The sequence below is a fragment of the Mytilus californianus genome, unplaced genomic scaffold (genome assembly GCF_021869535.1).
Source record: "Mytilus californianus isolate M0D057914Y unplaced genomic scaffold, xbMytCali1.0.p SCAF_84, whole genome shotgun sequence".
Lineage (NCBI taxonomy): Eukaryota > Metazoa > Mollusca > Bivalvia > Mytilida > Mytilidae > Mytilus > Mytilus californianus.
The window spans coordinates 291,928-308,722 of record NW_026262739.1 but is presented as its reverse complement, the minus strand read 5'-3'; positions in this window follow the sequence as shown (position 1 = coordinate 308,722).

Genomic DNA, 16,795 nt, shown 5'->3' with positions numbered 1-16,795 from the left:
TGTTGAATGCCTTTTGTTGGCCGTTGATTGTTTTGTACATTTTTGGTCGGGTTGTTGTCTCTTTGACACATTCCCTGTTTCTATTTTTTACTCTAAACAAAAAACAAAGGAACACGTATTTATGGTCAATCACATAAACGTAAAAAAACCCTTTAAAATACGATTGCTTGATTGATTGTTGGTTGCTTAACGTCCAGTGGCAAATATTTCATGCATATTCAGGACGAGAACAAGGTCACAATAAATACAATAGGTAGATTCTGTAATATATTAAGGGATTAAGGTCGGAGAAATTTAGACTGCCACGGGAAATGAGGGTATATTGGATAGGGACAGAAATTAAACCTTGCAACAGGTCACCTACGAACCCCTCAAAGAGTTGTTGCAAGGGTTCTTAACGTGCAAAGAGCGTGGCACTCTCATTACACGAGGCATCGGATTTAACGTCCCCTTTCTGACCGGACGTGGCTGCAAATTTGTACATCCCGCACAGCCAAACGGACGCCCCACTTTAGCACGGGTTTTACTGCCGGTCGGAGGAAGACCAATGGTGACCATACTTCTATTCCCCAGTCACTCTTGGGGGGTTTAAAATACGACGTTTTGTAGATAAAAACGTCGCGACAATGTGTTACGCTAACATGTACGAACATCGTGCGTAACGTCTGTATATCTAACTCCAATCACACTAAATTGGAATTGCCCTGACTGAAACAAAAGATATGCTGGGTTGGTTCTCGACCCGATGGATTTTAATATATGTCCTTCGTCGGTACTAGCTGCGAAATACCACCCTACAAGAATGACCTATAGTTAGCCTCAGAAGATGTTCTTGTAATCCCAGATGTTGTAAGAACAGTCTTCAATTTAGATTTGATATAACTGTTTTAACTTATCTGTGGCATTGTATAAGAAAATTTAAGGTGAAAATTCTTTAAAAAAACATATGTTACTGCATGCAACTAAATGGGGTAGGAAAAAAGAGTCGATTGCAAGAATTGTCTATACTAAAGTAATGAAAATGTTTTAGATCAAACAGAAGGGCAATCGTTACATCAGTTGTGACATTCTATAAGAAAATTTTAGGTGAAAATTCTTCAAAGGAAGTTGAACAGAAAAGAACAATTGCCCATGTGCGCATTCATGTGGAGAGGGCAATTGAACAGTTAAAAAATCTTCAACATTTAACAACAAAATGAATATTTATTTGGTGCTTCAATCAGACGGCATTGGTTCATTATGTTCTGCAGTGTGTATTTTACTAATGTCTTGATATACTGCTTGCATTTTTTCCATGATTATAGTTCATATTACTTATTCATTTCCTTTGAAAGAGCCCCCAAGGGTGACTGGGGAATAGAAGTATGGTCACCATTGGTCTTCCTCCGACCGGCAGTAAAACCCGTGCTAAAGTGGGGCGTCCGTTTGGCTGTGCGGGATGTACAAATTTGCAGCCACGTCCGGTCAGAATGGGGACGTTAAATCCGATGCCTCGTGTAAAGAGAGTACCACGCTCTTTGCACGTTAAGAACCCTTGCAACAACTCTTTGAGGGGTCCGTAGGTGACCTGTTGCAAGGCTAAATTTCTGTCCCTATCCAATATACCCTCATTTCCCGTGGCAGTCTAAATTTCTCCGACCTTAATCCCTTAATCTATTACAGAACCTACCTATTGTATTTATTGTGAACTTGTTCTCGTCCTGAATATGCATGAAATATTTGCCACTGGACGTTAAGCAACCAACAATCAATCAATCAATCCTTTGAAAGATTGTATTCACATGTATTTGTAATAAAACTGCGTTTTTATTAATATTTTATGAAGTTATCATACATTGTAAACTATATTACACGTTTTATGAAAAAATGTATGATATTTGTTTATTATTGGACTTTCTTGATGCTTTTAACACAATAAAGCATGCAAACAGTGATATTATGTATGTATTGAAAATGTTGATATAAATGTCATAAAAGGCAGATACTGTTTTTAAAAGTATGTGACACATGCAAGTAACGTTCACAAAATGGTGCATGCATTTAAAATGAGGAAGGTGATTCTTTCCCAACGAGTTTAGAACTTCGACTTCTACATTACCATAGAGCTAGAACATCTGTTAGATAGTTTACGTATTGTACCCAAATATCTCGTATAAAAACAAAGGGAAACATACTCTGTACTTTGATTAGAAATTAATGTCAGCCTGACAGTGATTGCATAGGATATGAGAAGTTAGTTCGATTCATCTTAATATTCATCTCTTCATTTACAGATCGTATAGGTTCATCTGCCAATGTGCTTACAGACGATGTCATCGCCCGACATGCACAGCTGTCTAGTAGAATTGGCCAAACCTTAGAGTTTGTACCAATATTCAGTTGCCGCATAGACAGCCTATTGTCATATTACTGGCTCGACAAGGAATTATGAAAAGAACATTGCAACATTTAATAGACTCTTAAAAAAGTAAAACTCACTACAAAAGACAGAAAATTCTCAGTTTCCTACAATTGTTTTCACTCAATACAAATTCCTGGAATTTTGAGAAAAAAATGGTGCAACTGTCCATTACGTTGGACAAGAGGAAACACTTGATGAATAAAATCTATGTCTCCATTGATATAACCTTTATTGTATTGCACTACTGCTGTATTTGCAAAATCTGCTAACCCGAAACTTTTGGACTACAAAATAAAAATGGAATCGATATAACATCCCCCCCCCCCCAAATCAATTAGGGAGGATCGAATTGAACTTAGCTTACAGCAGGATCTTAATAGTTCTTTTCCTTTCAAAACTAAAAAAAACAATCCAAGATATGTATGCATAGTGTTTGCACTTGTACGATATTTTGATATTGGACTTATTAACTGTGCAAAACTTATGTTTGATATACAATGTATGCCAGATATAGTTGGAGGTATGATGAATGGAGATATTCAAAAGATTTCAAAGCAATTGATACAACCTAGAAACGTATAAATAGGGGAGTTAAATCACATTTCAATTAAACTGGGGGTTTCACTATAATCCAGTTTATTTTGCAAAATAACTTGACAGTTTGTTAGTTTATCTGAGAATACGAAAAATTGTTAAAAATTGACTATAAAGGGCAATAACACGACTCAAAATACAGAGAATCCAGTCTAAACAAAATAAATAAATAATATGTATGCCAAAGTTTGACTGACATGAGTTTTTTTACAGCTACACTTAAATCATGGAACAAGTGTAAACATTTAAATTTGTATTAGTTAACTTGTTATTGTAATATTGCAATCGTTCTATATTTTCAGATTCATAAGTAATAGTACGTGACTATGGACCCAATCAAAAATGGACCCAATTAAAAAAATATTTTTATTATAATCCATCTTTTGACCAAATATTCACCATAGTCTATTTAATATTATTTTACATATAGATCTTAGTCCAGGATGTTTACATATTTTTTCTTTATCTATACAAAAAAATAATTTTCTTATTGTTTTGATATAATTATATATTAATTTTATTCCAAAAAGTTTTAATTGTTGCATTTTTAAACTTTTTTAAATAAATTTTTTGAATAATAATTTTTTTTATTTCATCTTTAGATAAATTTTTATTTTGTAATCATTTTTTCCAATAATTAATTCTTCTTGTAAGGTTATCATCTTTAATTTTTTCACATTTTTTACAAAAACATCTATAATAAGTGGGTAACCATGGAATAACGTTGAAATTATGAAGTGGTAATTTTTTTTTACAAGTTGTACAAAATTTCTGTAAACAAAATAATAATAAATATAATTATAAAAATTATTTTATAATATAACAATATATTTATTAACTACAATAATAATTTTAATATTTCAGCATTTTCAGAGATTAAAATTAAAATTACACATAATTAGAAAATAAAAAATTTATCCATGCATATCGAATGTTTCAATTTGTCTATCAATTTTATCATATAATCTAGAATTTTAAATTATTTTACTATATATTTGTCTATTAAATAATAACTGTATTAAATTTTCTTTATTTCCAATTTTTAATTTTTAATACCTGTTTTGAAATATAAAATTCGTTGTATTACAATATCATCATTACCAACAACATCCCCTAACATTTGTTCATAAATTTTGTTTAAATGAAAATAGTCGGTAGGAGTATGAATAATTTGATTATTTGAAAATAAGTTATCATAAGGAAAATCATAATCGATTAGAATAATTTTTAATACAGATAACATATGATTTTTATATTTTAATTCCTTTATTTTTTTTTACTAAAATATTGAAACATTAAATTTTTATAATTATTTTTTATTTCTTTTATATTTTGTTCATGTTAAAGCAGTTTTATTTTTTAAGGGTTTTACAAATACATATCTTGAAAAAACATCTATTATTATTAATAAAAAAGTAATTCCTTCATTATACTCTTTAATATTAGATACATCCATTAAATCTCCATCCCACATATAATTTATACCATTTACTATTATTTTATTTGTTTTAACTTTACGTATGACTTTTCTTCTTACACTATAAGAATCTTGATCTTGAAGCCATTTTTGAATTGTTCTTTTACTTATTATAAATTTATTATCTTTTAAAATATATTTATTTAAATCATATAATCCTGAAAAAGCTACAGAACTTTTAGGATCATACCATATTTTTGTTAAATATTCTTTATAATTCATTTTTTAATATAATTTAATATTAAATTAATTAATTAATATATAATATTATTATTTTTATATTTATTTACAGAGTAAAAAAATATGGATCCTATGGAATATATAAGAAGCAAATTAGAATATCAACGTATGTTACTTTTTTACGTGTTATATATATTATTCACGAACATAATGATTTTTCATATGGAAAACAACTAGTAGTTAAATGTTTATGTGAAGATTTGTATGTGAAATTAAATCATAATAAATATTTAAAATTTTAAGAAGACTATAAAATTTTATTAAGAAATAATTACCTTAATTATTTATAGAAAATGGATTTCACAAGATTGAAATATCAAGAATATAACACAAGTGAATTACAAATACAAGCTGAAGAAGAAGAATTGAATGATATGTCTAAAATGATGGAATATACTGACATGGATATGGATAATGAACCTAAACCTTTCATCATAGAAACTGAAGAAGAAGAAGAAGAAGAAATAGAAGTAATTATTATTAATAGTGGAAAGAAAAATTGTTCCTCCTGAGATGATCTTTCCAAAAGAATTTTTTTTTAAAGCAAAAAATTGCAAATCCAATGTTAAAACCAAAAAGTGCAAAATCTTATAAAAAAATAGCCTGAAGAAAATAATAAATGTTGTTTAAAAAAATAACATTTGTTTTTCATGATGGATCTAGATTATTAACTCTATTAAATGATATAAATAATAGTTTGTTATTAAAATAATTTAATTATTAAAATAAAAAAATGGTTATAGCTCAAATTACTTTAACTGTAGGAGGAATTTTAGCAAAACTTATACCTTGGGAAAAATTAATAAAACGACAAAAATATAGTCAATTTGTTTATAAAACATAAAAAAATAGCCTGAAGAAAATCTATAAATAAATGTTTATTTAAGAAATAAGTTCATTACAATTAATAATAAACAAGATTATTATAAAGATTATAATACTGTATTAGATTTTAGATATCATTTTTAAGAAACATTAGAAGTTGATGAAAATTGGGAAGTTGCTTTACTTTCAGTATCATTATCTAAAAGTCACGTACTATTACTTCTATTCTTATTGTTTACAGAGTGCCCACATTTGTTGTTATACTGATTTTAAGTGCTTTTCATGTTTAGGTATTAGATGGAGAGATTTAAGATGGTGCAGAGAGCGTTTAAGGATGATATGGGTATATATCGTGGTTAAGTCCGGATTGATGTTCAAATGAACAGTACATGCAGAGATTGGATGAGATCTGTACGTGCCTGCTTCCAGCCATCACTCGATCTCAATCCAAATATACCCAGCAGCAAAGGCAACTTAGACAAAATGAATCAAAGCTATCAATTAAACAGCTTAGGTTAAGCCGAAAAGAAAAAAAAGGTGGCATCAACAAAATATGCTATCCGTCCTTTCGCAACCGTCATTGCAGTTCCTTTAACTGACCTGTAAACAACAAAGGCGGAAACAGTTGATTATTTCAATATAATCAATGAAATATTGAAGACGCCACAAGAACAAATTACAATAGATCCTGGTGCCCGAGATAGGATGCATTTGTACAAAAGATACTAGTGCTCTAATAAGGTGGCATTTTAACTATAGATCCTGGTGGTCCAGATGAGTGGCATTGTTACAATAGCTGTATTTGCCGATTAGGTTCAATACCAATATGCCAAAAGAAAATTTGAAGAAAGTTGCTCCTGCTAGAGGACAGGAGATAAAAGAAGGAGAAACAATCAATTGGTGAATTCAATCACAGATCATTTTGTCACATATCACTGTGTGGATAATGGGATCGTCTATTCTTAAGCTTAATATGGATAATTTAGGTTCGAAAATGATCAAAATACATCAGAAAAAATGTGTTTCTGAAGTGTTCGTTGCAATATTGTTACTCTATGAACACAAAACAATTTTGCAACAATAAAGAAGAAAATCATTATATAGATGTTAGTACAAATACAGCCGAAATACAAGCTCCTACTCCTAAGAGATTATTGAACCAGGGATAAGATATAAGATATATTGAACGTCAATTGCAGGTATGTCTTGTTAGAATTGAAAAATTGGCTTCTGAAAATGGTTTGAAATTATCTGCTTCAAACTCTGTCGAATGCATTTTTGCAACAACCTGAAATTATATCTTGATAATCTGGCTTTCAGAAAGAATTTATCCCAATGAAAGTGTGTGTTAATTACAGTATGAATTGATTAGATGACTTATCAGTTGTATGTTAGTAAATTTTCAGAAACTTTTGATGTGTAATAGTAAAACAAGACTTTCCAGCATTAATTATATGTATGATACTCTGGAACAGAAACTCAACACGAGATTTAAAAGCGTGTCCACTATAAATTGTATGTCTTTCAAGATTCCGAATCCTAAAACCGGTTCTTTGACTTCGTTCAAGTGGTTGAAAATTTATCATTTTTCACATAAATGAGGGCCAAGTTGATGAATGTGAAGTGTTTGTAAAATTTAATGCAAACATTTGCTTAACCACTGTTATTGTACATTAGTTTTTTTTCACATGGACAGCCTGTTTATTGCATTGATTAGTGAATTATGTACCACCACTGGTTAGTTGATTTCCTTATCTTAAATCTCAAAAGGGTGACTGGTTATTAGAAGTAAGGCCGACTGGCAGCAACACGCTGGCCTAAGTTGGGCGTCCTTTGAGCGGTGCTGCACGTTCAATCCGATGCCTCGTTTACAGAGAGCTCGACGCTCTCTGCACGGTTAGAACGCTAGCAACAATCTAATAAACTCATTATCCAGTGACAGTCCTAATTACCACGACCTTATACCGCGTATGGTCTCTTTTACAAGACGTACCTATTGTATTTATTGTCAACTTGTTATCGATTTCTATCTGATCGAGGCGATGCGATTATCTTTAGTATGTCTTTTAAAAAACATAAAATACGTTGTCTTCTCTAATATGAATTTTAATTGAACAAATTATTTTGAAAATTATAAGGAACTAAAATGTTGATAGTGCAACCTTATTATGAACGACATTGGAAGCAAACCGATTTGGTTTCAACTTCATGATTAGCACTTGCAATGTACGTCACTTGCCCATTGTTGACTTTACACCTGATGGTAGTCCCCTCTTGAAAGTTGTGTGTTGGAAAAATGTTCCTCATTATGTCCCGGGAAACCGTGTGCATTCCCTCATCCTCTATATAGATGCAGAGTTCTTCACTGAAAAAAGGTAAAGACTTCTTGCATGTTTTCAATCTTTTTTTTTTCTTTTACTTTAGCTCTTTCCAGTAAGGCATTTATTATCTTTTTTGGAGATGAATGTATGTTGGTTAATGTCTCTTTGAGAGCTAACTTCGTGGATATGTCGTTAATCTACATTGCATTTGATATAAAAGATACAAAAAGGAGACATCCAAGGTAAAAAATAGATTACATGCAATTATCATAGCTTTGCTGCCTAGATGTCCAGTACATTTTAAAATGTTTGCTTCCAAATACATTTTACCAACTCTATTTTCTGATTCAGTCTTAAAACACAGAAAGGGTTTGGCTTAATGATGAGCCCTTCGACGGTCTCTTCAAACTCTGTGTCATTCTGCAATATAATTTAAGTTAAGTTGGATTGACAAATAAAAATGGTATGTGGTTTATATAAGTCTCAACAGGTAAACAAACTTTCATATAATTGCAAAATTGCAAGTTGAATGGAAAACATTTTTTTTCAGTCTTTTTCTTCAGTGTTTTTTTTTTTTTTTTAATTAATTAAAAAACAATAATTACATTGTATATAATTGGTCAAAATGCTACTAAATTTTAGCTTAAATGTGTTTTAGTATATGTTTTAACAGATTGGGTTGTACCACATGTTTAAAAATCAAATTAAGAATTTTTTGTACATATTTATCATTTCAAACATCAGTTAATATGTATTTGTTTTTTGAAATATATTTAATTGATAAGCGAGTGAAATTTTGGGTCTTTTGAAAAAGTTATCATTTTTTTGTTTTTGTTATGTTTTTTACATTTTATTAGGAGTGGAGATTTGAAACAAAATACAGCTCACTATTATGTTGTTATCACACATGGAATTCAGAAAAATCGAACCCCGATATTCTGCCACTTTTAGATTTTTGACCACAACCTTGTCGGCCACTGCAAAGATGGTTGTCATAGTGACCTTCTGTCAAAGTTTTATTTTCAGGGAGCAGGGCCTCATGATCGTATTTGTTACCCGTAGTCCCCTGTATGTGTTTTCTGTCTGGTTTGATGGTTCAAGCTTGATGAAATCTTATTGTATGATAATTAAACAATGTAAGTTTTTAAAGCATGTTTATCTTTTATGATTTATATAATAATTAATCGGAAAAAGATTTCAAATATAAACAAATATATAAAAGTATGCAAAATAGTCTTCAATGGCAACCAGTAAAAGTGTAATTACAGAAATGTTCTGCTACTGGGCACCACTATCATTGTTCATTAAAAAATTATGGAAGCTAAGTTTTGATATTAATTTACACTTGGCCCAGGTCGTTTGAAATTCATCGTGAGCATTAGGGAGGTATAAAAATAACAAACATCTTAGCCAATGCCATCTGTGTATTTATAACAATTGAACAGCTTTCATGAATTATTTTTATTCTTGTAACCCCCAAGGGTGACTGGGGAATAGAAGTATGGTCACCATTGGTCTTCCTCCGACCGGCGGTAAAACCCTCGCCAAAGTTGGGCGTCCGTTTTGGCTGTGCGGGATGTACAAATTTGCAGCCACGTCAATCCGATGCCTCGTGTAAAGAGAATGCCATGCTCTTTGCACGTTAAGAACCCTTGCAACAACTCTTTGAGGGGTCCGTAGGTGACCTGTTGCAAGGCTAAATTTCTGTCCCTATCCAATATATACCCTCATTTCCCGTGGCAGTCTAAATTTCTCCGACCTTAATCCCGGACGCCCCTATTACAGAACCTACCTATTGTATTTATTGTTAATTTGTGCTCGTCCTGAATATGCATGAAAAATTTGCCACTGGACGTTAAGCAACCATCAATCAATCAATCAATCAATCTTTTCTTGTAGTCAACTACAATTAACAAGTATACACATGAAATAAAAGGGTAAAATACATATTTTGCGGTTTTGTTACCATTACTTTAACGTTACTTCTTGTCAATCGCAATAGTTACAGTGTGTAATTCACTGTTTTATTTAATGTATATACTTGTCTTTGAAGACACACACTTGCTGGTGAAATGTCAACCATTAAAAAAATGCTTTTTATTTCATGTTTATACCACATTTGAAGAAATTCATCAATGATAAAAGTTCCAACAAGTAAAAAGGTTATTAAATTGATATGTAACTGGTACATGTTAAAAAGTAATAATGAATTTTCCACATACTAATATTCATTGCAATATGTCGAATTAGTTTGAAAAAAAACTTACTCTTGATATTTCTCCTCTAACAGGTATGCGTGTATTACTTGTTAATAAATTACTTGCCTCCACTATGGGCGGACTCATGAAGTTGTCAATCTATGCTTGGAAGTTTGCCAGTGAAAATGATGCTGAATCGCCATTCTTCAGTAATGGTCTGCAATAGACCTTTTTTCTAAAGTTAAACCATCAAAGACCTACCAAATTTATTGGTGACCGGTAACACTTATTATAACAGGCCATGCCATTCTTCGGAGCTGAAATAAAAATAAAAACTGAGGTTGCTGATACATAACCAATTTTTATTATACTTTATACTAATTACATGCAAGGAAAGAAACTGTGTTAAAACCAACTTCCATTAAACGCATGGACTCGGGAAAGTTATGGAATCGATTTATAGTAATATACGGCGTTGCGTAAATGGTCTAGGTTGAGGAGAGTATGGCATAACATATTTTGAGAGTGAGAAATTAATCTCTAAGAGGTTGAGGTGTTGTAGGTGTAGTAGGTTTTGTGACTGATAACGATGTGAGGTCTGCTGTTTTCTGTTTAAAAACTAGCTTTTGATTATATTGCCTTACGTTGTCATGATGCGTTTTGTAGGTAGCCAAACCTGTCACTTGTATGACAATCACATACTTATTCCACTATATTGACAACGTTATGTGCATACATAATAGGTATAAATGTCAATACAATTTTTTTTTCTGAATTGACAGCGGCGCATTAAATTTATACATAACTTCCCTTTTTGAATATCAGATTTTGGTACATCTCTTTGGAAGGAATATGAGATATACATTTCCCAACTTATTCGATATTCAAGAGCTTGTAACCCCCAAGGGTGACTGGGGAATAGAAGTATGGTCACCATTGGTCTTCCTCCGACCGGCAGTAAAACCCGTGCCAAAGTGGGGCGTCCGTTTGGCTGTGCGGGATGTACAAGTACGCAGCCACGTCCGGTCAGAATGGGGACGTTAAGTCCGATGCCTCGTGTAGAGAGAGTGCCACGCTCTCTGCACGTTAAGAACCCTTGCAACAACTCTTTGAGGGGTCCGTAGGTGACCTGTTGCAAGGCAAAATTGCTGTCCCTATCTAATTTACCCTAATTTTCCAGTGGCAGTCTAAATTTCCCCGACCTTCTTCCCGGAAGGCCTACATTACAGAACCTACCTATTGTATTTATTGTTAATGTGTTCTCGTCCTGAATATGCATGAAATATTTGCCACTGGACGTTAAGCAACCAACAATCAATCAATCAATCAAGAGCTTGCAGCTCCTACTCAGACTTTGTAAAACGTCACCAGTGTCTGAGCAGAAAGTTAATGAACCAGGGGTATGTCAAAGAACGTCTCGTCCTTTTTCTAAAAAAGTTCATCGGAAGGTACCAAGACCTTGTTGATAAATATTCCGTATCAACTTCACAAATAATACATGATGGTCTTGAAGTATAGATTCTGCGTACTGACGTTGTTTATCATCTTGACAACGTGTTATATTGTTCTTTCATTTGTCTTTGTTTTATTATTTATATTACTTTTACTGTTTGGTTTGTTTTCTGTGATATCCATTTGACGTGGCTCGGTACTTATGCATCCCGTCAATGTGTATTATCTTTCATTTTTGCTGGTGTGTGTTGTATATGCGACTTTTTGTGTTTCTTTGGTTCTTATAACGTGACTCTGTACTTTAAAAGATCCCGTCATTATGTTATTGTTCTATTATGCATGAAATATTTGCCACTGGACGTTAAACAACCAACAATCAATCAATCAATAGTGGGCCATTTTCTGCAGTAAATGAGTCGTCCAATTATAATACTTTTTTTATTATGAATCTGCAAATATACTAATTGTAAACCAAGTTTACAATGTCTTCCAATAAATATGAACAATATTGTTACTGAAAGATTCGCATGTAACGGAGCTTTATTCTGACATTTACTAATAAACCAAAATGTGGCCTTCAATCCAAATTGAATTATATATTTGAAATGCTAAAATAACTTTACTTTAATTGAAACATTTAAACATGGATAAAAGAATTAATTTGAAACATTTAAACATGGATAAAAGAATTAATACAATTACAAGTACCTGCAGCGGTGACTCTCGTCTACCACCTTTCCTGTTTGTTATATTGACCAGTAGCCCTTTTGACAAACAATCTTAAGTGTAAAATTAATCTTACGATAAAAATATTTAGTTCAATTGTTAAGGAATATTTTAGACTTACGATAAATTTTACACTTAAGATTTTACGTGAAAAAGGCTACAGTGACTTGCTCGAAAAGTGCTTATATTATTATTATATATATATATATATATATATATATGGTACTGCCGCGCTTTGAGCTCATGCATAAATCATGCCATTTGAATATAAATATATATCATTTAAATAATAATAAGAATCGCATTAACTTTCTATCGTACTAATTTAAATATTCAGTATGTAAAGCCAAATATAGCGTGCAAAGCTATGGTTTGTTTCAAAATACGCTGCGCAAAACTATTTGTCGTCAATCGTCAAGAAACATGAATATGAAATATGATATGAATGTGAAACAAAATAAATGGAACAAAATAGATACATATATCCGGTGACACAAAGGAATTTCACCACTGATGAAATGAAAGCTCTAGTCTGTAAAATTTTGTTGTTCATGTCTTGATACAAAGTACATTCCACTGATTTCTGATCTTTTTAATAATGTGTTCTTTTTCAACAGTATCTACAACATATGTCAGGAAAATCTGATCTTTCGATGTTATGGAATGACAGGATAATTATTTCGAACTGTTAATCCCCTCGGATATAGTTTCAAAGTAACAATAGCATTCTTTCCACTATCAAAACAAAAGCTGTGAATCTTTCTAATGGGTATATTTCTGTCTGCTGAAAACATAAAGTTTTCAATCCTGTAAATTATGGACCCTATGGTAAGTTACTGTATTGCACGGAATGGCGGTGACTGTTTATGAACAAACTTAAGTCATTTCTCTATTACATGGGCTGATTGGCACAAATGTCTTCGTTAATAGTAATTTTTTAGATGATATAATTCTGTTTATAATGTCTTAAACATTAACATAATAAAAACATCCTTTCTAATGAACTTCGGTACTGTCATGTTGGTGTACTTTCAGGACTGGCAATAAGGTACGTTTTTTTTTCTACAAATAAAAGAAAATAAATAAAATTGAATGTCGATATTGGAAAAAGAAAAAAGGGGGCAACATTTGACTCTGCACACAAAAAATAATTATCGAACAGGTAATATAATAATTTATCGTTGTTACAAATCTAATAGACAAAATATTGTTTATTTTTTTTACACATTAAAGGTCTTACGGTTGCTTATAATTCCTTGCACCCACTTTATCTGAATTTTAGTGGAAACACATTTTTTCTGAGCAATCAAACCTTATCTCCTAGCATTTAAACAGTTACATAACATTGACATGACCCTCGACAGTCTTTGGAGGTAAAGGTGGTAAATTCATGTTATGTCAATTTTAACAACAGCAAGTTGTTAATATTGGTAAATTTTTACTGTTAATAGAGAACTAAATAAATATAAAAACGCATTATTTTGGATTACACTGACAATTTAATGTCTTATATTGACATATATTAGTATTTACTTTGACTGATATAAAGCATTGCTAATTCAATTTCTATTGCAAAATTTCACTAACTATTGATAAATATGCATACAATGAGGACAGAACACTGTGAAAATCCCTAGACGGAGTGATGGATGACGGCTTTCCTTTGTGACACCTTTTCACTCAATTGCACATATTCCTCTGCTTCTGATTTGTTTCAGATTTGGGAAGAAGACAAGAGAATCTTGTGTTATCTTTATCGAAATTCTGCTTTGAAAGTTTAGAGTGTAATCTCGACTGCTGCATGAAGTATGGTTTTTAGAAATTCCCCCGGGGAATTTAAGATAAAGCAGTGATCATATGTGAAAATATTACCTCAAATTTTATCAAAGGGGTTGAATAAAACACCTTCTGGTCCATGAATGTAGCCGTTACCAGGCAGCATACATTGACATTAATCTCAGAGTTGACCTCTAAACTGTTTCCAATTGCATACCCTATGGGGTGACATTTGCTGCTTCTTCAGCATTTTCTATCGTAATGATGCGCCACCTTCACTCTCCTGCAAGATGTGTTTCTCAATTCTGAGATAAAAAGAAGATGGCCAACTGAAGATGTTAAAATCAACAAGATATACCTAAGAAAGACATTTATGAATTACTAGTATATGACGGTAATTAAATTTAAAAAAAACCAACTGTAATCAAAATGATTTCTATTTCGAATAATATTGGAAAATTTACAATGATAAACGGAGTAAAACTCATTAGTTCATACTCGATCTGTTTGATACAGGTTTTTTATTGTGGGACTTTTGTTTGAATTTGACAATTAAAAATAGCACAAGGAGATAGCTATTTCTTTCAAATGTTTGTGGGAGGGTAGGCAGGGAAGTTATATTTTTGACTTTTGTTGATCCTTCTTTTCAGTATGCATGTATTACCATGATGCAAAATTAACTACTCAATGGTTATTGGTTGTAAGGATATTTGAAAGTCCCTTACTACCCCACAAACATTTTAATGGAATAGTCCTATTTGACATTTCAAGATTAAACATACCTTTTTTTGCACATTGGCAATTTATAGTCTAGTTCCAAGGTCCATTAATTTGCCCTCTCCTATGGTTTTAAACTCTGTTCCCTTGAATTGATTTACAAGTTCTATGTTGCTGCCTTTCAGCTCTTCTGTTGTTTCAAGAAACTGAAAATAATGAGGAATTGCAATGCATTTCATAAGTTGGCTGGCTAGGAGATACATATTAATGAGCTGAAGTTGAAAATTGGTGTTTTTTTATCTGTAGTTTTAACGTTTTTATACACCTGTTTGGTAAAATCAGATGAGCGACTGAAGTAAAATCTGGTGAGCGACACAGGCTATTCGGAAGCTCAAGTTAATAATTGGCCTTGGATGAATAAAATGTATACAAGACAGCGCACATTGGAATTCTGTTCTTTAATTAATACTAAAGTAAAAATATTTAAATTTTGAAATCTCTTCTTTTCTGTTTAATTGTAGTTTTAATGATAATATAATCATAGACTCCCCAATTCATGTTATTGCCTTCCTATGCCTAATCTAATGCAATGTTTAATTTTTAGTTCCCGATGAAAAATTATTGCAATCATAACGTTGGTGCTCAAAAGCATGCACTTCAAAAGAATGTATTGGTTGAAGTTTTGTGCATTTGTTTGATAAATAGTCTATCCATGTAGATTAATAAGTTTTGATAGTTTTTCATATTAAAGAAATTTCTGATATGGTTATGGATTTATTGCATAGAAGCCACCTGATAGAAGCATTTAATTCAGAACGATAGAGAAGAAATTAATTCAACCATTTTATAGCACGAGGATTTCTCATCTAAAGGAGGTTTGTATATGTTTAAAATATAATGCACTTATGTAAAGTTCTTGGCTAGTAATTTTGTGAAATAAAAAAATATATGATTTCTGTGGTCTATGGAAAAAGTATAAGGTTTTACCTTTGTTTTGATTTCACCAGATACCATAGGCGTTTTTATCTGCCTGGTATACTTTATAAACATGTTTGGGTTTCATATCAAATTCCTGGTAAGAGGAAATTTGAACTATGCGGCCGTCATTAACATTGAGGGCCATTACAGCATGAAGAGTAAAACTGTTTTGTTTTAGTTTACTTTTTAGTTCCCTCTCTTCCTTTGGCTGCAAGATGTATTTCTGGAAAAGAGGTATTCAGTTACCAAGTTTTCAAGAATTAGTGGATGGCAGTGGAATGTATTAGTGAATTATAATACAAGTGGCAATATTTTTATGTACATGTATATAATTGAGAATGGAAATGAGGAATTTGTCAAAGAGACAACAAACCGACTAAAAAGCAGAAAACAGCAGAAGGCCACCAATTGGTCATCAACAAGTATTTTTTTAATTGATTTATGTCCTTCATATTCATGATATTTGTTTTGAGTAAATTGTTTGTTACTGATAAACCCGTTAGTTATTTTGTTTTAATTGTTCCACATGTTTTATATCAGTGCCTTATATAGCATACTATATAATATGAGTTTTTCGCATTGTCGTCGACCGTATGATGGCCTATAGTTGTTAATAGAGTTAAATAAACAGGTGTGATTTCTGACATGGTTTAAGCTTTTCCTATTTTAAGCAATCTAATTATGTCATCAACACTAACATTCATTGTTATCAAACTTAATATCATCGTCATCTTCTTAATCGTCACTGTCCTTTTCCATATAATTACTGTTCAATTTACTACTTTGAAACTGCTCAATTTCCTAAACAATAATTGTTATTTCTTATACGGTTGGTAAATATAAGAATCTTGCCAATTCAGATTCAATTAAGAAAGAGGTATTTTGTTTTGCCTAGATGGAATATGTTTCCTGCTAAAGATAAAAGACAGTTGGTTGTGTCGATGATTTCTGTTTCCTTAAATGAGTTATTTTTTTTTTCATTTCAATGTCAATACTCATACTGTCTTCTTCTGCATAGTCAACGTAATTATACACTTCATAATTTCCCGATCTTGATTTGAATACAGTAGACCAGAAACACAATTATTCA